The sequence below is a fragment of the Pelobates fuscus genome, chromosome 1, assembly GCF_036172605.1.
Source record: "Pelobates fuscus isolate aPelFus1 chromosome 1, aPelFus1.pri, whole genome shotgun sequence".
In the NCBI taxonomy this organism is placed as follows: Eukaryota; Metazoa; Chordata; class Amphibia; order Anura; family Pelobatidae; genus Pelobates; species Pelobates fuscus.
The window spans coordinates 402832234-402854018 of record NC_086317.1 but is presented as its reverse complement, the minus strand read 5'-3'; the positions used below and the strand labels follow the sequence as shown (position 1 = coordinate 402854018).

Below are 21785 nucleotides of genomic sequence, written 5' to 3'. Positions count from 1 at the left end.
TCTGTGGAACGCACATGCGTTCCAAAAGTCTTCCGAAGAGATACAATAAAGTGCATAAATTATACAAAAATGAATATCATTAAATATACTGATTGGTTAAAAATAGCTTAAAAATTAGACATATTTCTAAAATACAAGCCAGTTTCTGGTAAATGTAAAAGACAAAATAAAGTCATGAGGCATAGATGGTCTAAAAAGAAAATAACTTTGATAAAATATAGATATTTTAAACTTAAATAAAAGACCTTTCCAAATATGTTAAAATAGCATATTTAAAATCATTTTGTGTATACAAAATAATAGAAAGAACATAGAGAGAAAGGACAGGAAAAATAGGTAGAAATAATCCTGATAGAGTGGGTTTCCCTCAATCTGGAGGGAAACTGAAGTGGGAAAAAGTAGGTGGTTAATTCCCAACAATAAAACTTAGCTTTTAATTATAACTAAAAATAAAAGTGGCGGTTGGTATAGTGACCCACCAAAACACAAATATAAATATATATATATAAAAAATGTGGCAACACCAGGAGACAGTGGAACAAAACAGTGAGCCACTGTGACTTACAAAGTCGAAAGGGTTATACTGTTAATGATACAAAGCCACTAAAGTGTATACAGCGGTGTAAGCTGCTAACTAAATACCTGCTACTGAGTGTATATAGCAGAGCGTCTGTTCAAGCGGTATGATCATTAAATAGATGAGCTTGCCGTTTTCAAAACACTATTTAGAGACATTATAGCTGTAAAGTAGCTGTGCAAGCGGTCTGTAATGAAATAAGCTTGCCGTTTATAATGCACATATATACAGACGTTTAGGTAGTAAGTAGCCGAGTCGGTATATTAGCCAAATTGACCAAACAACTTTTGGCAGATTCTCAGACTGCTAAACCAAGGTTCTGGGAGAGACCGGTAAATTTGCAGTATTTAAATCGCTAATACTGGTAAAGCGTGAAAGGATGACTGAGCTCCTGAAAAGCTCAAATACAAAACTGATAATCAAAAGGGGAGGGGGGAGAGAAAACTGCAGATAATATGGTGTATAGTAAAGGAGACTATCTGCCTGTCACTAGTGACCCTAGCAACTTGTGCCTTCGAGGGCACCCCTTAGCAAAAAGCCTGATTTCTGTGACAAATGCCTTTGTTTCTCCTGAAGTTCTACCTTCTGTGTGGCTGCATGTGGAAGCAGCAGCATTATCACGAACAGACTTCTGTTCTTGCTGTGTTCGGGAGCCGGTGTCCGTACGAACGGAGTTCTGTCTGCAGTATAGGAGGATTTCAGCTCGCCAGGCACTTGATAATTAGTGCTTCTCTTGTTGTTGGAACCTACAACAAAATGCATCTGGCTACTGAGGTTCCAAAGTCCTGAAAGTCGCTACATTGATCCTAGTGATATGCCTACAATCAAATTGGGTTTGTGAGTGCAAATCATTCTTATCCATTAACCCATAATTTTTGCAAACAATATTGCCCTATGTATATTTCTATTGTTGTATTGTAGATTGCCGTTTTGGTATTTTTTGTATTTGCTATGAGGACATGAGAGGAGTCCTTTCATCTACAATACTTTGTAACTAAGGGTAATTTTTGTGTGTTCTCCTTCACCTATTACCCACTGTGTGTGTTTTGATCTGCACACAGGTGTATTTGTATCTATTTGTTGTTTTATAAATAAGATTGGAAAAGAAGAAATTAAATTTCTTTTTGATTTTAACACTATGATACCTGAAGGTCTAAATAATGATTTTGAGCTACACCATTTTATGAAATGAAATATTTTTTTTTTTCCAATTTGTATTTTATTGAAAGTTTTATGAATGGGACAGGGATACAGAAAACAAGAAGGAATCGGGGGGGGGGGGGGTAGGGGGACGAAGTATCACATAAGTTGACATAGCAGTGTAAATGTTTCACATAACATTTAGTAACAATTCACATCTCCATTGCATTGAAGAATATACACATCATTAATCAATCTTAATATTCTTCCAGCCATAGTGTGTTGGGTTATGGAAGCAGCCCACGAAGTATCACATAAGTTGACATAGCAGTGTAAATGTTTCACATAACATTTAGTAACAATTCACATCTCCATTGCATTGAAGAATATACACATCATTAATCAATCTTAATATTCTTCCAGCCATAGTGTGTTGGGTTATGGAAGCAGCCCACAAGGGCCCCCTTTGGTCCTGACCTGTTATAAGGGGTTGAAACTGTAACTATGAAACCATAACTATGGGATCTAGTGGGTATTGACCCAACGGTTGGCGAGAAAGTGACCTGGTGTCTCTTAATGGTCATGACTGATTCTCTCACCTTATTCCCACTGTATGTTTGCGTCATTCGCTTCTAGTTTAAGAATACCTGTGTCTTAGTATCTCTGAGTGAGATTGGAAGCCGCTATCAATGATAGGCGTTAATAATGTGAGGTACTGTAAGTCCTAATACATCGTATGGGTAATCTATGCTCTCGGAGCGATCCACCTGTGCCAGTTATGATGAGCAATTGTTATTTGTTTTTGCATAGAGGCTGCCAGCATTTCATATTTAAGATATTGTTTAATCTTTCCTTCCAGTAAGTTGGAAGCGGGGCATATTGTTTGCTTCCAGTGTAAGGCTATAAGGTTACGTGTCGCCAGTATCATTATAGTCACCAGATGTTTGTCTAGTTGGTTTATGGGGGTGGGTAATAGGAGCATGAGGCCCAATCGGAGCGATAAGGCCAGGTTTGTTATACCCATGCTGACCCATAGTCTGTGAGTGTCTTCCCATAGTGGTTTTATGAGGTGGCATTCCCACCATATATGAGTCATTGTACCTGCACTCGTCCCACATCTCCAACAATTACTCGATGTGAGTGGAAATATCTTGTGTAGTTTATCAGGTGTATAGTACCATCTATATATCAATTTTTTATGTGCCTCTATATGTGAATAGCAAGTGGACACCCCTTTCAGAGCCGTCAATGATTCGAACCACTGTTCATCCGAAAGTGCTAACTTGCACTCTTTTTCCCATTGGGCCTTGTACGAAAAGTTGTGTGAGGGTGTACCCGTTTCTAACACTGCATAACATAATGATAGGGTTTTTTGTCTGGTCGGTGCAGAGTGGCATCTATCATACAACTTATATCTGTTGGTATCAATGTCTTGCCCTGTGTTTGTGGGTGGTGTCACTTTGTCTATAATGATACTTTTGAGTTGGAGGTAAGGAAATATGTGCGAAGGTGGTAACTTAAATGATTTTTGTAATTCTGTGAAAGGCATAATCTTCCCTTGGTGACATATGTCTCTGATGCGCCTAACTCCATTTTCTTTCCACCCAGTTAGTGATAACCATGGAGAGATCGACTGTAAAGCGGTGATAGGAGCCCATGGGGAGAACAGTTTGTCAGGTCTTCGGGAATGGTGGAGAGTGTCCCATATTTGAATAGCATATCTAGTTAACGGTAGGAGTGTGTGTTGAGCACCCCTCAGATGTTTCGGCGTCCATATGGATTCTACCACCGACCCTTTAGGGCCGTGCTTGTTCTCAATGTCTACCCATTGTAGTAGCCCTGGTGGGGCGTGTAATTTAACCACATTTTCTAGTATTGCTGCTCTGTGGTACTGTAGTACATTGGGGAATCCCAAGCCTCCCTTTCTGGTTGGAGTATATAGCAATGTTACTGGAAATCTCGGTTTTTTGGCTGTCCATATAAAGGATGTTAATAATTTCTGTATATGTTTGCATAAGGTGGTGGAGAAAGGTAGAGGTAACATACGGAAGATATACAATATTTTTGGGAGTACCATCATCTTAACAGTATTGATCTTGCCGAGCCATGACAACATGACATCTTTCCACTTGTGCAGGATTTGTTTACACATTTGTGGCAAAGGGGCAAGATTGAGTGTAGAGATTTGCCTATGAGTGGCTGCTATTTTTACGCCTAAATAGGTGAGGTGTGATTGTCTCCAATCGAAGGAGAATGCAGTTTTCAGTTTAGCTACTACGGAAGAGGATAGACGGATCGGCAGGGCTTGTGTTTTTGATTGATTCAATTTGTAGTATGACACTTTGCTATATGCTCCCAGTATTTCGATAAGAGCAGGTAGTGACCGTTCAGGTTGGGATAAGGTGACCAGGATATCATCCGCAAACATTGATAGTTTGTAGTCGGAGGATTCAATTTTAACTCCTGTTATATCCGGGAGATTCCTAATCATATACGCTAGGGGCTCGAGAGAGAGAACGAAAAGTAGTGGTGAGAGTGGGCAACCTTGGCGTGTCCCATTTGTGATAGGGAACGGTCTAGAGACAAAGCCTGCATTTGTGACCTTGGCGGTAGGTTGTGTGTATAGGGCCATTATGCCAGTAATGTATGGGGCTGGGAAGCCAAATTTAACGAGAACCCTTTCCATGTACCCCCAGTGCAGCCTATCAAAGGCCTTTTCCGCGTCTAACGCCAGGAGAAGGCCTGTCTCGTTTTGAGATTCCATTATTGATAATATGTCCAATATCTTTCTTGTGTTGTCGGAACCTTGTCTTTTGGAGACAAAGCCTGACTGATCGTTGTGCACAATTCGGGCGATGATGTTTTTAAGTCTATCCGCTAATATCTTGGCATATAATTTAGTGTCACAGTTCAGAAGGGATATCGGGCGAAAGTTTTGACAGTGCGTGGGTGATTTGCCAGGTTTCGGCAGAGTGGAAATGTGGGCCTGCAACATGTCTGTAGGTAGCGTGCCGTTGCAGAAGCATTGGTTGAGTAGAGATGTGAGGTGGGGGGTCAGTATGTCTGAAAATGTCTGATAGTACAGGTTTGTGAAACCGTCTGGTCCTGGTGATTTATGTTTGGGCAATCTGCGTATTGTTTGTGCTACCTCTTCTTCCGTGAATGGTTGTGTTATCATAACTATTTCTTCCTGCGTTAGGGTGGGTAGGTTGACCTTATCTAAGAATTGAGCAATATGGTCTGCAGATGGAGTGTGTGTGGCGGGATCATTTTTTAGATTATAGAGCGAGCTGTAATATTTCGCAAATTCCTCCACAATGTCTTGAGGGTGCATAAGTTTCTTTTTTTCGGGGGAGACAATATATGCTACCCGTGAGTTGGCCATTCGAGCTTTGAGCTTGGAAGCTAAGAGGGAACCTGCTTTGTTCCCTTGGGCAAAGAATTTGTAGTTGTAAGTATGCAGTATATGATTCGTTTTGTCCAGTTCCATTTCTTTTAGTTGTGCTTGTGCTTTGGACAGTTGTGCAGAGTTGTGTGCCGTTGGATGGAGCTTGTTCGTATGAGTGTGTGTGATTATCTGTTGGATTAGGTTGTTATAAGTGCGAAGTCTCGACTTTTTAGCGAAACTGGCTTGTTTGATGAATACTCCCCTGATGACAGCCTTATGGGCTTGCCATATCGTTGCTGCCGAGGTGTGTTCTACAGTGTTCCTCTGAAAGTAGTCTGCGAGTTCGGTCTTTATTTGCGTGGTAAAGTCAGGGTCATGTAACAGAGAGTCATTCAGTCTCCAGGAACCCCTGCCTTTTGTGGGGTACTGTGTATTTAGCGTTAAAGAGATAGGTGCATGGTCTGACCATGTTATTAAACCTATTTTGGCAGATTGGATTTTGGGTACCAAGGATGAGTGAATCAAGAATCTGTCTATACGGGAGTAGGAGTTGTGTGCCTGGGAGTGAAAGGTGAAATCTTTCTCTGAGGGGTGCAGTATCCGCCATGCATCTAAAAAAGAAGTGTTGTGGAGGCATTGTTGGATAGCTTTTGTAGTGTTTGCACGTTCTTTGGTTGTGGCCTGTGATACACTTGAGGAGGAGGATGTGTCCAGTTGGTCATCTAAAATAAAGTTGGTGTCACCTCCTATCACTACATTGCCAAGAGTATGTAACTTGGCTAGGTTTAGTATTTTATCTAAGTATGTGGCTTTATTCTCGTGTGGTCCGTATATGTTAATGAGGGTGTATGGTTCGTTATTAAGTGTGCACTGAATTATGAGGAAACGTCCTTCTCTATCTCCGATTTTCTTCTGCAGTGAAAAGGGCACGTCTTTATTAATCAATATAGAAACTCCTCTTTTCTTCTTACTGTACCCAGAGTGGTAGCCTATAGGGAATTGTTTGGATGTAAATTTGGGCAGCTTGGATTTTAAAAAGTGGGTTTCTTGAAAGAAGGCCACAGTGGCTTTCATTTTTTTGGCTTCGCCAAGGGCCAGCCTTCGCTTATGCGGGGAATTTAACCCTTTTGCATTAAGTGATATAATAGTCAAGGCCATGGCATGGCATTGGGTGCGATTGCTTTTCTGTGATGCGTTTTGTCCCTGTGGCATGTTCAGAACCGTGATAGAGGGAGTCTACCCTTATATGCCATCTATCAGGAGTGAAAGTCAGGTTGGAGTGTTCAATTATGTGAAACAGGAGAGTTTGTGGGTAATTTGGTACACAAGAGGGCAGGGGATGGGAGGGAAACCAGAGGGGAACTATGTACAGGGTGTCGGTCAGATAGCGAGTATCTGACAATAACCAGATTTGTGGTGGCTCCATGAAGCCAAAAACCATGGGGGGAGGGTAACTGAGGTGGTAGCCACTAGGCTACCCGTTTCTAGGCAAACAAAAAAAAAAAAAATGAAACGTTTCATGGGGAGGCTGTGTGATTATACACAAAAATTGAGGTCTCATAATAACCATTAACTTTTAGGGGGGGATAACTACCAGACAATAAGTAAGTAATTTACATTGGGTCTCGACCTTAATAAAATGCTAGGCCCGCATTAGCCCTGTGATAACATCATATAAAGTCATACCATGTAAAATAACTAATCTCACTTGTCCTGTAGATGGAACGTTGTAGGTTGATCAAAAAGTCTCTAAATAGCTAGAAGTTCGGTATCAGTTTTTGTCTTTTGCTGCGGTGATCCAGTCCTTCATGAGCTTCCTAGGTGACTTTGCGGGGTATTTCGTTCCCTCCGTCGCGCCTTGTTGGTGAACTTGTATATTCCAGTCTGAGAGAAGCTTGATCCCGTCGTTCAAATTATTTATGTGGTGCTCCGTACCATTTTTCTTCACAATTATGCGTGTCGGGTATCCCCATTTATATAGAATATCAGCATTTTGTAAAGCTTGCGTCAGCGGTCTCAATTCTTTACGCTTTGCTAAAGTTGCTGCAGATAAGTCAATGAATAGCTTGACTCCATCATATTCGGGTGGTATGTTATTTGTATTGTGTGCTGCTCGCATAATGGTTTCTTTTGAAGTGAAATAATGAACTCGTGTGAGTACATCTCTTGGGGCGGCTGCGTCTAGGAATCTAGGCCTCGGTAAACGATGTATGCGGTCAAGGCGGAGATCAGTCTCAGTGAGGCCTGGACATAAGGCTTTAAACAGACCCACAGCGTAGTCGTGCAGTTCCGAGGGTTTAATTTCCTCTGCTATACCCCTGAGGCGGATATTATTCCGTCTGTCGCGGTCCTCATGGTCTGCCACCTTAGCAGTTAACGCGTGCAGTCGGGAGTCTAGTGAGTCAAATACCTCCGTTAAGTTGTTGTGGGCCTCAATGATTTCCTCGGCCTTATCTTCCAGCGCAGCCGTGCGTTCTCCGATTTCTTTTATGTCTGCTCGTACATCTTTTGCCAGTTTGGCAAATTCAGCTTGCAGAGTGGTTTGTAAGTTGTGTAACATCCTTTGCATGGCGTCTTCTGAAGCTGGAGCCCTGTTTAAATTTGAGAAGGACGTGATATCGCTTCTATCAGAGCTTGCTGCAGGGGATGTGGGACCTTCGGCGCCATTTTGTGAGCGGTTTCGAGGTGGCGTTAAGGAGGAGATCTGCAGTTCTGACTGCTTCGTTTTCATTCTTTTTTGCCCCCGGTGAGACATGGTTGCTTCGGGCTAACCCCAGGAGTGTTTTTTTCCACGGGTAGGTCAGTGGATTTTCTGCTATTCGCTGCGTTCCGTTATACCCTCGGAGGAGCCAACAACTCACACGTCCGACTCCATGAGCTGCCAGGCCACGCCCCCCATGAAATATTTTTTTAACCTATGCCCAGAGCGATTTTTTAAATATCTGTTTTAGCAGAAGTCTTCTCACTAATACACAAAATGATTTTAAATATGCTATTTTAACATATTTGGAAAGGTCTTTTATTTAAGTTTAAAATATCTATATTTTATCAAAGTTATTTTCTTTTTAGACCATCTATGCCTCATGACTTTATTTTGTCTTTTACATTTACCAGAAACTGGCTTGTATTTTAGAAATATGTCTAATTTTTAAGCTATTTTTTAACCAATCAGTATATTTAATGATATCCATTTTTGTATAATTTATGCACTTTATTGTATCTCTTCGGAAGACTTTTGGAACGCATGTGCGTTCCACAGAGATAAAAGCCCATTGGCTACCCTACAGATTTGGAACGCGCATGCGTTCAGATATAGGAAATCGAAGACGACGTAGGTGGCAGATCGTGGTTGAAGCGCACGTGCGTTCCACTTCGGCGGAACACGGAAGTAGACGCCGGTATGTGGGACGCGCGTGCGCTCGATAATGATGGAACCCGGAAGTAATTTCTTACGTCTGGAACGCACGTTGCGTTTAAATATACGAAAATACCAGAAGTAAATGCCCTATTGGAGAAAAAAGTCAGGCGGGAAGCTTAAAAGAAGAAAACAAACTGGAGTGAAGTTTATCCAACTGAGGAAGCCTAAGCAATAGGCGAAACGCGTTTTGGACACTAACTAAGGACATTCTTTTAGAGACTTTTATTTGATTAGTTGTCTGTTCAATGTATGTTTGACCAGTTGTTTCTGGTATAAGGAATTTTATATTTTTTTGAATAAACCATTTTTAAAGGAATATCTGGATATCCTACAGCTTTATTTTGGAGTACCAAATAAGAGCATTAAGAGGAAAACCAAGATCTTGACTGTACAAGGGTCTGGACAACCCCTGAATGGTCCAAATGAGCATACTAAAAGAGTCATATGATGGTATGACTCCAACTTTGTGAGTGAAACTACCATTTACTTTATTCATTATATATTATTGAATAGACATACTAAGCTATTCTGTATATACTATTGTATTTTTCAGATTATCCAAGATTCAAGCGGTTCCACCTATTGCTTTGTATGTATTCTTATGTTTTTATGGTGGTGTAGGGGATGCTACATATTAGGTGTTTTAGAGCTGCTAACCTTTATTCTTCTCCCACTGTATGTACAAATTTCAACACAAAAACAAAAGTGCTGCGTTTATAATTTTGTTCAGTGTATTTTATGGAGTCTACTAGGTGTGAAATTCCCCCGGAATATTAGTTTCTTGTGGGCTTCAGTATGAGAATAACACTTGGTTAGTTTGGAAAGAGACTATCTCCCATTGTTTTTGAAAGACAAATGGTTTGTCTGGCAGAAGTTCTATAAATGTAAATAACTCCAGCATCAGAACACTTAGAAAAGAAGATCCACTGTGAAATGGTTTGTAGGGAGATCAGTGGGGCACTAGGGTGGAATTGTGATTGATAGCCTATGGAGGACAGTGGACATGAATTGGTCCCACATTTAGATAGTCACTTCTGTCATGGGATACAAAGATATGTGTTTTATTTTGTGTAATGTTCTAGGGGTCCACAGGTATTTTAGCAAAGTGTTTTTTGGGAATTGTTTCTGCTTCTTGTCCAGCCACTGAAAGGTGCCTGCAGGAGCATGTAGCACAATTGCTGACACCAACATAGTTGCTTTATAATATAGATATATGTAATCTCTCCCCTCCTTTTCGAGGAGTCTTCAGCACTAGTCCAAGGGGTAGCCTTCACTTGGGTTTGTCCTGCTCTACTTAGCTCTATTCATGGAGATTCAGAAGCTTACACAGGATAATTGAATCAGCGTAACACAGAGAACAATGAGGTGAGTTCCTTGCCACATGTTAAATGATGTCTAAAGACACCTGGCTTCTTCTGACCCAGTCATGAAAACTCTCTCTAGATACTGGTAACACCTTAAATAACCTCCCATCTAGTATCCACCCACAGAGGTAACATAACCAATACCCAATGGTCATCTCTAGGAGATGGATACTACATGTGGTCATTTGTGAAAGGAAGTGACTCAAAGATTCTCATTTCCTTCCTAAAGCACATGTCTCATTGACTATGCGGCAGCCATCTTTATTCACTCGACGTCACAGTGCTCACTAGGCCACCTATAGGTCACTTCCTCCCTAAAGCACATGTCTCATTAAATATGCAGCAGCCATCTTCTTGTTCTTAATGTCACATAGCTCACTACACCCCCTATAGGTATCATAAGTTATTGTGCATGAATGGGAACACAATAATAGAACATTTATCATTGCCCATAATCAATACAAAGACAGACAAAGTCCCATACATAGACACACAACACACTCAGTCACATACTTAGGCATAAAATCACACACAGTCACATAGATACATAGGAAAACAATAGCAGGTACAGAGTCACACACCGACTGCATATGTATAGCAGGTTGATGGGTAGGTTAATTGAATTGGTGTTCAGGTGTGGTTATGTGACAGGGTAGGTAGGTAGTTACTCAGCAGAGTATTGCTGGTGTAACACCACCTACACTCAGCAGCTCCTTTGCCAGCCACATACTGGGGGAGTTTCTAAGGTTGGGAGCTTTTCAAGGCTGCATTCTAAAGCAGCCACTAACTCTCCTGAGTCCTACAGTGTTCCAAGCTGCGACAATCTGTAATGATATTGATTTTACAAAGGTTTGGAGTCCAGCAGCAAGATCAGCAAAGGTACAGAGACAGGAAGTGGCTTATATAGGTCAAGAACCAGACACCTGACCAGACAAAGCTGAAGAGAGTTGGCACTAATATTAGTGCTTGTAGAGTCAAGGTTATCAGATCTGCAAAAGGCAGGCTGGTGAACTGGCAAGGAAGAGGATCAGCAGCATGGAAACCAGGGTTCAAACCCAGCAGAGTCAGATCCTCACACACTCTTCCCTGCAGTGCCCCCTCATTCTAGTGTTTTGTCACAACTGCCCCCTCAAATGACCCTGGTGGTCCAGTGCCATCCTATATCAGTTCCCTGGCAGTCCGGTGGTGAATAGCAGGAAGCACACCTCCTGTTGTTTCAGATCATAATACCTCATATGCGGCTCCGGCTTTCAATGTTGTCTGAGTGCAGGCTGAGAACCTTTGAGCCTGTGCTCTGACTCTCTAACTGAGTGCCAGTTGTGACTCACTAGCTGACTGCACCAACTACTGGTGCCCACCAGTGAATCGTTTACATTTATTACGCTGGTGTCCCCAACTTGCAAGGTGTGTTGGTCACTGGGTGCCTCTGTTGTTATGGCGCCCTGCATGACAGCACAGCTTGTACACCTCAAAGGCTGGCCATGCTGACAGACACACTGGCACTCACTCTCAATGACACACACAAATCATGGCAGACAGACACATTCACAGACAGGCAGAGACACATTCACTGACAGATAACTACTCACTGACCGATACCAGCTTTTATTGCTTATTACTACTTTTAGGAGTCTTCTGGGTCCTCTCCCGGGTCCAGTATCTTTCATGCTCTTCCTGCTTCTCTCTACTCCTTCGCACTGTTTAGTGATGCAGGGACATAATTATGTCATATTCCGGCTCACCACAGTTGGCGCACTCCCTTCTTCCTCAATCTGTTCCACTATAGTTCTGCAGAGTTGGCACCTGCCATCTGGGATAAGCAGGTGTCTACTCTGCCTTACTAACTAAGCACTGCTCCGGGTGTGCCTTAAGTGGCCAGCTGGCCACCTGCTGGGCTCCCTGTGACACGCCATTAGCCTGCTCTGCGTGGTGCCCCCCACCTCCTGGCGCCTTGGTGCAGTGCACCCGCCCTGGATCGGCCCTGCATGTAATGATTTGCAAAAGGACAAAGTAATTATTATGGGAAGAAACCTAAAAATATATAAGATACAAGGAAGCAACGTCATCAAGTTAATTTTGTCTAACCAAGAGATGTGGGGATTTGTTTCCATGCTTGAAGCTCTGATTTACACATTTAAAAGTGGAGTTGTTGTGGACATGAAATATTACTCTAATTTCTCTAGTTAGTAAAATGTCTATTTACTTTATATAGTTCTTGAATCAGCATTTATAACTTCATAATATGATTTACTTAGTTTACCTAAAATGGCCGTTGGGCCAGGGAGTTTCCCTTAGTCATCGAATAAAATGCTCACTAACAAGATGGCGCTGGAATTTGGGGGAGACCCGCAAGATGCCAGTGACATCACATCCGGTAGGACGAGCAATGAATCAACCACTTAACCCCTAACCAATTATTGATGTATAAATCAATGCTATCTCTGACAATGCTTATGCTTACATTCCTCAAGTTTTTCATTAACCTGAAACTTGTGTCCGGTGTGAATTACTTCAGGGAGCGTGCACGCACTTTTTCTTTAATTTTGCCAAGGGCAGATACCCAAAATAATAAATTTATTGATTGATTTCCACTTCATTTGGCGCCCAACGTAGCCCCGGATGGGCCGGTTCGGAGGGCCGGAAACCAACGGACCGGAGCGGACCTCCGGAAAGTGGGACAACCGGAGCCTGATCACCTCCAAATACAGCCGTTGCCTGTATTCTCCTGTTTTGTGTCGGTCTGTCTCCGTGTCCACTTCCGGCTTCCAGAAGGCTACAAGGTAAATTCTTATCCGGTGCCTCTTTAAACGAACCTGTCGATTGTCTATCTGCCTCCTGAGTGTTTGTATGTGTGTGTGAGACGGCCGATGTATGTATTTTACCTCTTAATAATTTTAGCTTGACTGCCTAGCGGGCAGGGGACGCTACAGCCGGTAAAGGGCTGGGGACCACCCGAGTTAGAGGGTTGGGGTATTGATAGCAGCGCTGGGGACCACCTGAGCAAGAGGGTTGGGTTATTCCTGATAGCCGGTGAAGGGCTAGCGACCACCTGAGCAAGAAGGTTGGGTTATTATTGACAGCCAGTGAAGGGCTATGGACCACCCGGGAAGAAAAGGGTTGGGAAAATTATGAGCAGCCGGTGAAGGGTTGGAACCACCTAGTGTAAGGTGGGGTTGTTACAACCTGGTAAAAGGTTGGGTTACAGTCCAGAGGGACTGGGATTGTCATTATTATGTTTCACTGTTTGATCCTTAATGTTTTAATATGTACATGGCCATATTGTCAGGATCCCGCGGGCGGCTGCGAAGGGAGGCTGCAGTCCGCTCGCGGCACTCACCCTCCAGCCGTCCGTGGTCCTCTTCCTGGAGTGCGCTCGGCATCCTCCCAGACACGGATGCCGCCCGCGTCTTCCTCCACGTCCCCCAGCGGCAGCATGCATGACGCTGCACGCTGGGAGACCGCCCATTTTAATAAACGCCGGGGTCAGCCACCTGACCCGGCGTTAAAGGCACAGTGCCTCAATCACAGTGGGAGGTCTACCCACGTGTGATTGTTAATTCTGATTGGAAATTATCCAATCTGAATTAACCTACTTACCTTTCCTGTTCCTCTCTGCCCTGTTGTGGTCTTTGCTTGCTAGTATTGCTACTGAACTTGTGTTTCTGGTTACGTACTCTCTGGCTTGTTTATCTGACTTTGTGACTTTCTCCTACCCTTTGACCTCGGCTTGTTTCTCGTTATTCTGTCTTCTGGTTCCCCTTACTCGGCTTGTCTCCTGACTATTCTTTGTGTGCTTAGCCCGGCCACTCTATGGATTGCTTTCCTTATTAACCATCTTTCCGGGAAAGCTTTAGCATGGGCTAATCCCATATGGGAAAATACGTCCCCTACATCCTTTGCTGAGTTTTTTGACAGCCTTTAAATCGATCTACCCGGTAGGGTTGCTAATGTCACGATTCGGGGAACCCAACACGCTAACACACACACACACACACAGAAAAGGTGCAGTACCGGACCTTAGAGTGGCCGGGCTAAGCACACACAGAATAGTCAGGAGACAAGCCGAGTAAGGGGAACCAGAAGACAGAATAACGAGAAACAAGCCGAGGTCAAAGGGTAGAAGAAAAACACAAAGTCAGTTTAACAAGCCAGAGAGTATGTAACCAGAAACACAAGTTCAGTATCAATACTATGAAGCAAAGACCACAACAGGGCACTGAGAGACAGAAAAGGTAAGTATTTATAACCTTATCTTAATTCTGATTGGATAACTTCCAATCAGAATTAACAATCACACGTAGGGGATATCTATACCCCCCACTGTGATTGTTGCGCTGTAGCTTTAACGCCAGGTCACGTGAGTGACCCCGGCGTTCTGATAACAGTGCCGGCTCCCAGCGTGCAGCGTTAGACATGCTGCCACTGGGAGGAGGAGAGGAGGACGCGAGCGGCGTGTCAATAGGAGAGGACGCCGCTCGCTGACCGGTAAGGGGAGAGGGGACCGCGGGCGGCGACGGACCGAGGGTGAGTGCTGCGAGAGGATTGCAGCCTCCCCTCACCGCTGCCCGCGGAGCCCTGACAGGTTCTGCTGGCAAAGCTCTGCTTAGGGTTCGACAAGGGAACAGATCGTTAGCGGATTACACTATTGAATTCCGCACTTTAGCAGCTGAAGTGGTTTGGAATAATGACGCTCCCGTAATGGCCTTTCAGGACGGTTTGGCCACTTACAATAGTGTCCAGGGAATTGCCTGTCCTTCTGGATGATCTTATTGATTATATCATCCGTATTGATAATCGTATTAGAGAGAGACGTAGTCAGAGGCGTATGTATACACAGATGTTACCTGCTTTACCCAATACTGCGCCACTAGCATTACCCCCTAGCATTACCCCCTTCTAGCCAACCTCCCCCTGAACCCATGCAATTGGGTGCTACTGGGTTAACTGAGGTTGAGAAATCATATCGAAGAAGGGAAGGGTTATGCCTTTACTGTGGGAAAAGGGGACATCTTCTAAGAACCTGCCCTGAATTGTAGGGAAACTTCAGCATCTAAGGCCTATAGAGGGGTCGGCCTCGGGTGTTATGTCATTTTCCCCTCACGTCCCCATTGCTAGACCGTTTATTACGGTTACCCTTTTTGTTAGAAATACTTCTGTGATTACCAAAGCCTTGATAGATTCAGGGGCTGCTGACAATCTTATGGATGAGAGTTTTGCTAAAACCGCATCTTTGACTCTGATCCAAAAGGTTACTCCCTTGGCCGTGGAGGCCATAGATGGTAGACCACTGGAGAAACCTCTGGTGACTCATGAGACCCAAGAACTGGTTATGTCTGTGGGTGCCTTGCACAAGGAAAGATTGTCCTTTCAAATAATCGACTCTCCTACAGCCTCTATTGTTTTGGGCTTTCCCTGGTTGGTTAAACACAACCCAATGATTGATTGGGGTTGTTTGGAGATTCTCTCCTGGGGGAAATCTTGTCAAAGAGATTGTATGACCCGTGTTTGTCCTGTTAGCTTGATTAATGTGCCCACAGCCAAACCACTTTCTGTTTCTGTCCCTCCTGTGTATGCAGACCTAGCAAAGGTTTTTGAAAAAATGGAGGCACGGTGCCCCTGCACCTTGAATATGATTGTGCCATAAACCTCTTACCTGGTACTATGCCGCCTAGGGGTAAGGTATATCCTCTTTCCGAAAAAGAGAACCAGGTCATGGAGGAGTACATACAGGATGCCTTAAGTAAAGGTTTTATCAGAAGGTCCTCCTCTCCTGCTGGGGCTGGTTTCTTTTGCGTTGCCAAAAAGGAGGGTGACCAAAGGCTATGTATAGACTACAGGGGTCTGAACAATATAACGATTAAAAACGCCTACCCTATCCCCCTCATCACTGAGTTGTTTGATCGTGTTAAAGGTTCTAAGTACTTCACTAAATTAGACCTCAGGGGGGCTTATAACCTTGTCCGTATAAAGGAGAATGACGAGTGGAAGACATTGTTCAATACGCGTAGTGGGCATTATGAATATCTGGTCATGCCTTTTGGACTGTGTAATGCTCCTGCTGTGTTTCAGGACCTCATAAATGATGTCCTTAGGGATCTATTGCATGTCTGTGTTGTGGTGTACCTTAACGACATACTTGTATATTCTCCTGATTTGAAGTCACATCATAATCTTGTTAGGATGGTGCTTAAAAAGTTATTACAGAACGGACTTTATTGTAAGTTAGAAAAATGTTTGTTCGATCAGACCTCTGTGCAATTCCTAGGATATATAATTTATGAACAGGGTTTCAGTATGGATCCGGCTAAATTGGAAGCCATACTGTCTTGGCCACTTCCCCAAGGACTTAAGGCTATCCAGCGTTTTATAGGATTTGCTAACTATTATAGGAAATTTATAAAAAACTTTTCACCACTTATCTCCCCTATAATGAAGCTGACTAAAAAAAGGTCTACACTCTAGGGTTTGGACTCCTGAAGCCCTTAAGGCCTTCAAAACTCTCAAGAAGGCAATTGCCTCTGCTCCAGTGCTACACCACCCTAATCATTCTCTTCCCTTTTTTATGGAAGTCGACGCTTGTGAATCGGGTGTGGGAGCAGTACTGTCACAGAGGTTATCGTATGACGAACCCCTCCATCCCTGTTGTTACTTTTCCAAAAGGTTGTCTGATCCAGAAAAGAATTATGATGTTGGGAACAGGGAACTATTAGCTATTGTGTTAGCTTTTAAGGAATGGAGGTACTTATTAGAGGGTTCTAGACACAAAATTATGGTTATAACAGATCATAAGAACCTCTCCTATATAGCTGATGCTAGAAGGTTGTCCGCCCGGCAGGCTAGATGGTCTATATTTCTTTCGCGCTTCCAATACGTTATTACCTATAGACCTGGTTGCCGTAATGCCGATGTAGAACAAAATACAAAACCCTTTCACTGTATAGCTTTGTGATAATACAATTTCACTAATGTGACATAACACCAGGTGTTGTAAATTAATAAAAAGACTTTCCTCTAAATAGTAGATTTTAACCCGAAGATATCCTCAGATCTTCCATATAAACATGAAACATAAATATGGGTCAATCCAAATATAGGGAAATAAAAAGTAACACAGTGCAACTCTGTTTGATATATGTATAATAGTGATATGTGCCAAATGGATCACTCACACTTTTTCTGTAAAAACAGGGCGTATCACAACTCCTTGTTGTTCTCAGGTATTTCTCTGATTTCAAAATTATTCAATCTCATTAGTGGAGAAAAATACAAGAAGAAAAGACATCCAGAATGAAAAAGTAGAAAGGCTTGTGCAAAGTACAAAAAGTATTTATGACTTACACATAGGTAAGAATCAATCAGCATAGGATAAAAACTGCCCACAATGTGTCCAACGCGTTTCTTCCCACTTCAGGGACTTCCTCAGGGACCTTGCAGCAGTGTGACAGGTTTAACAATGAATAAAAAACATTCCCTCTCCCTCCCTCTTAAATACACCCCACAATCAATAAGTAACGTTCATTCATAGGTTCCACCGATGAAGTTCAGCTGTTAGCAATCGGAATGCGATCACTTCCTGGTTCCGGGTATATGACGTCATCACGTTCCGCTGCGTGCGTGTGTCGTGCGTTCCAATGGCGTTCCATAGATTTTTTTTCTCGTTTTATTCGATAGATCTTTATTACTTCTCTTTTTCGGGATCCACCCTCAGAGAACGACTCGACCGACAGGCAGCAGACTACCTCGCCTTAACTGCAGATATCGACACTCTGAGGAGCGATGAACCCCTTGACTACTGGGTGTGCAGGCTTGACCTGTGGCCTGAGCTATCCCAATTTGCAATAGAACTTCTGGCCTGCCCCGCTTCAAGTGTCCTGTCAGAAAGGACCTTCAGTGCAGCAGGAGGTATTGTCACTGAGAAGAGAAGTCGCCTAGGTCAAAAAAGTCTAGATTACCTCACCTTTATTAAGATGAATGAGGGATGGATCCCGAAGGGACTGACAGTGGGTGATACATTCGACTAAAAAAGGCCAGATGAGATGAGCTGCATTGGGCTACAAATGGTGACCCTATGTAGGAGGAACAGTCCCTATTCTGCTCTGTGTCAGTGTGTATCAGGGTCCCTGAGGACAGGTGTCAATCCATATCTGCCAAGTGACCCTATGTAGAGGGAACAGTCCCTATTCTGCTCTGTGTCAGTGTGTATCAGGGTCTCTGAGGACAGGTGTCAATCCATATCTGCCAAGAGACCCTATGTAGGGGGAACAGTCCCTATTCTGCTCTGTGTCAGTGTGTATCAGGGTCCCTGAGGACAGGTGTCAATCCATATCTGCCAAGTGACCCTAAGTAGGGGGAACAGTCCCTATTCTGCTCTGTGTCAGTGTGTATCAGGGTCTCTGAGGACAGGCGTCAATCCATATCTGCCAAGTGACCCTATGTAGGGGGAACAGTCCCTATTCTGCTCTGTGTCAGTGTGTATCAGGGTCCCTGAGGACAGGTGTCAATCCATATCTGCCAAGTGACCCTATGTAGGAGGAACAGTCCCTATTCTGCTCTGTGTCAGTGTGTTTCAGGGTCCCTGAGGCAGGTGTCAATCCATATCTGCCAAGTGACCCTATGTAGGGGGAACAGTCCCCATTCTGCTCTGTGTCAGTGTGTATCAGGGATCATTAGGATAGGTGTCAATCCATATCTGCCAAGTGACCCTATGTAGGGGGCACAGTCCCTATTCTGCTCTGTGTCAGTGTGTATCAGGGATTAGGATAGGTGTCAATCCATATCTGCCAAGTGACCCTATGTAGGGGGAACAGTCCCTATTCTGCTCTGTGTCAGTGTGTATCAGGGTCTCTGAGGACAGGTGTCAATCCATATCTGCCAAGTGACCCTATGTAGGGGGAACAGTCTCTATTCTGCTCTGTGTCAGTGTGTATCAGGGTCTCTGAGGACAGGTGTCAATCCATATTTGCCAAGTGACCCTATGTAGGGGGAGTAGTCCCTATTCTGCTCTGTGTCAGTGTGTATCAGGGATCATTAGGATAGGTGTCAATCCATATCTGCCAAGTGACCCTATGTAGGGGGAACAGTCCATATTCTGCTCTGTGTCAGTGTGTATCAGGGTCCCTGAGGACAGGTGTCAATCCATATCTTCCAAGTGACCCTATGTAGGGGGAACAGTCCCTATTTTGCTCTGTGTCAGTGTGTATCAGGGTCTCTGAGGACAGGTGTCAATCCATATGTCAAGGTGTCAATATGTCAAATGTCAGGTGTCAATCCATATCCATTGTGATTTAGGAATGTTAGGTGATTTATGCCCTTTATGGATTAAAACCAGACTCTGCATCAACTGTGTAATTTTCCATGGGAGTTTTGCCATGGATCCCCCTCTGGCATGCCACAGTCCAGATGTTAGTCCCCTTGAAACAACTTTTCCATCACTATTGTGGCCAGAAAGAGTCCCTGTGGGTTTTAAAATTCGCCTGCCCATTGAAGTCAATGGCGGTTCGCCCGGTTCGCCGTTTCGCGAACGTTTGCGGAAGTTCGCGTTCACCATTCGCGAACCGAAAGTTTTATGTTCGCGACATCACTCTTTGTGATTAAAGGATTAAATAAAAAATGTAAAAATACTCTTAATTATATAGCCTCAGGGATGTTGTTTCTACAAAGATATACTTGTGTGGTGGTTTTGGATTCTGTGACTACTATTATAGTTGTAATCTCAGCATACCAAATTTTGCTAAATGTTAGCTTTAAGACTGTTATTCACTCCTTGTTTTATAACTTCTAAAAATGTAATGAAAACCAAGATATTCGGGCCAATTTAACAATCAGGATTAATTGGTGAATCTAGTTTGAGCTAGCTTTCTTGCACTTGGTGTGTAGACATTATTGCATGTAAAACTGAGAAAAAAAGTGTTATTTAAGATTGCATTATGTATAAATACAGGCTATCAAAGGAAAGCCCTATTTACCCTTTAAAAATATATATTATGTATGACAGCATAAAAAGGGGGTATTTGTGGTGGAATAAATGGATGGAAAAAACACCAAAAGGTCCTTCGTCACAAACCCGTTGCATCTTAAAAAAGTTGTGGTCCTTAACGGAACACTATAGGGTCAATAACACAAACCTGTATGCCTGACCCTATAGTGTTAAAACCCCCATTTAATTGGCTTGCCTCCCTTAGCCCCCTTTAAAGGAATTAAAACCTACCTTATTTCCAGCACCGAGCGGGTCTGCCTGCGCTGGCCCTGCCCCTGATTCACCTCCTTGCTGACATCATCAGAATTTACGCTATTTTAAGTCAATCTTTTATTTATTTTTTTAATGGACAAGGAGGTGGGATGGGGGTGAGGCCAAACACCGGCTTGGCCAATCAGCACCTCCTCATAGAGATGCACTGAATCAATGCATCTCTGTGAGGAAAGTTTAGCGTCTCCATGCAGCACTGATCCAGGAAGCACCTCCAGAGACTTTCAGAATTTCTCTGAAAATGCAATGTTTGCATTAAAATGCCTGCAGGGAATAATCATACTCACCAGGACAACTGCATTAAGCTGTGGTTGTTCTGGTGACTACAGTGTCCCTTTAAGAGCTTAAACATCTAGTTTTCATGCTGTCTATCCTATTTCTCCTAATATAATTATTGGCTCAACAGTCCATATCTTTCTTTTACCTTTCTTTCACTCTTGTTCTTTTATTAGTTTTTGTAGATACTGGCTTCATACCTTGTAATCTCATTCCCCTCACATTGTTCTCCCTCTCATGTTCTTAGTATCTCCTCAGGTTTGTAAGCTCATTTGAGCAGGGCTCTTATTAACATCTTATCCCTATTAATTGGTGTAATAGTTTGTCTTATTTTATAATATTATTGGTAACAACTAGACTTGGGCACTAGAAAAAGTTTCGTGTATTGACTAATTTATTTTCAGACAAAATTCGGACATTATTTTGATTTAAAAAAATACATTCATTCATTATTTCTGTTCAAAATCTCATTCATAGAATGACATTCTAATCCTATGCTTGCCACTGCTGTATCTCGTGGGCCGTTTAGTAGATACCCCCTTAATCCCACAAGTGTTAGGGAGCTATCTACTAAAAAGCTGAAAGACCAGAATTGGTCTTTCACCCAACTAATATTAGTAAATACGGGAGGTTATAACCTCCCTTCTGCACCTAATCCCTATGCTCTGAGTTGAGGCATGTCTACTAAACAGCAACCTACGACTGTTGCTGAAGAGGAACAATAGCCCTTCTCCTCTATTATAACTTAAGGCCCACACCCACCACTAATAGGTGAGGGGGGAAATAGGTTCCCTCCTATTATTATTATTGACCCCCACCCACTGCTAATGAGTGGGGGCTGGAGGGAACACTAGGTTCCCCATTTAGTTTATTCATTCAGTGCACATTCGTTAATTCAGCTTACTCCCATCAGATAGCAGAAAGAACAAAGGCGCACCAAAAGAATGAGCAATTCGTGCATTTGGATGAAGAGTACATTCTTTTGAATTACAAAAAGTGAAATACAAAAGGCAGACTGCGACTTGCGAATGAACAAATAAACTAATGGAGCATGGAAGAATTTCATTTGGCGCCTTTTGGGTTATTCGGCTCCCCAAGCGTTTTTCAGTCTTCAGACTAGTGGACAAAAATGCTGATTTTGTTTAAAAATCAGAACGTACGAATACGAACGCCCAAGTCTAGTACCAACACATCACATTAGAGCCATATATAGGGTTTTAAATACTGTAAGTATGCATTTATATGAATTAATTAACCGCTTTTTAAAAACCTTTTCATATTGCATTGACTGATTTGCTTATGTAATGTTGATCAACACAAAACATCAGTCACTTTCAAGGAAATTTGGTTCGCCAGTTCCACTTATCTATGTAATA

The 21785-nt window shown here is 43.0% G+C and overlaps 1 protein-coding gene across 1 annotated transcript in view; it reads left to right on the top strand.

Moving 5' to 3' along the window:
* Positions 1-21785, top strand: part of GALNT6 (polypeptide N-acetylgalactosaminyltransferase 6) — a 122798-nt gene that overhangs the window by 22196 nt on the left and 78817 nt on the right. The gene's annotated exons all lie outside the window — the stretch shown is intronic.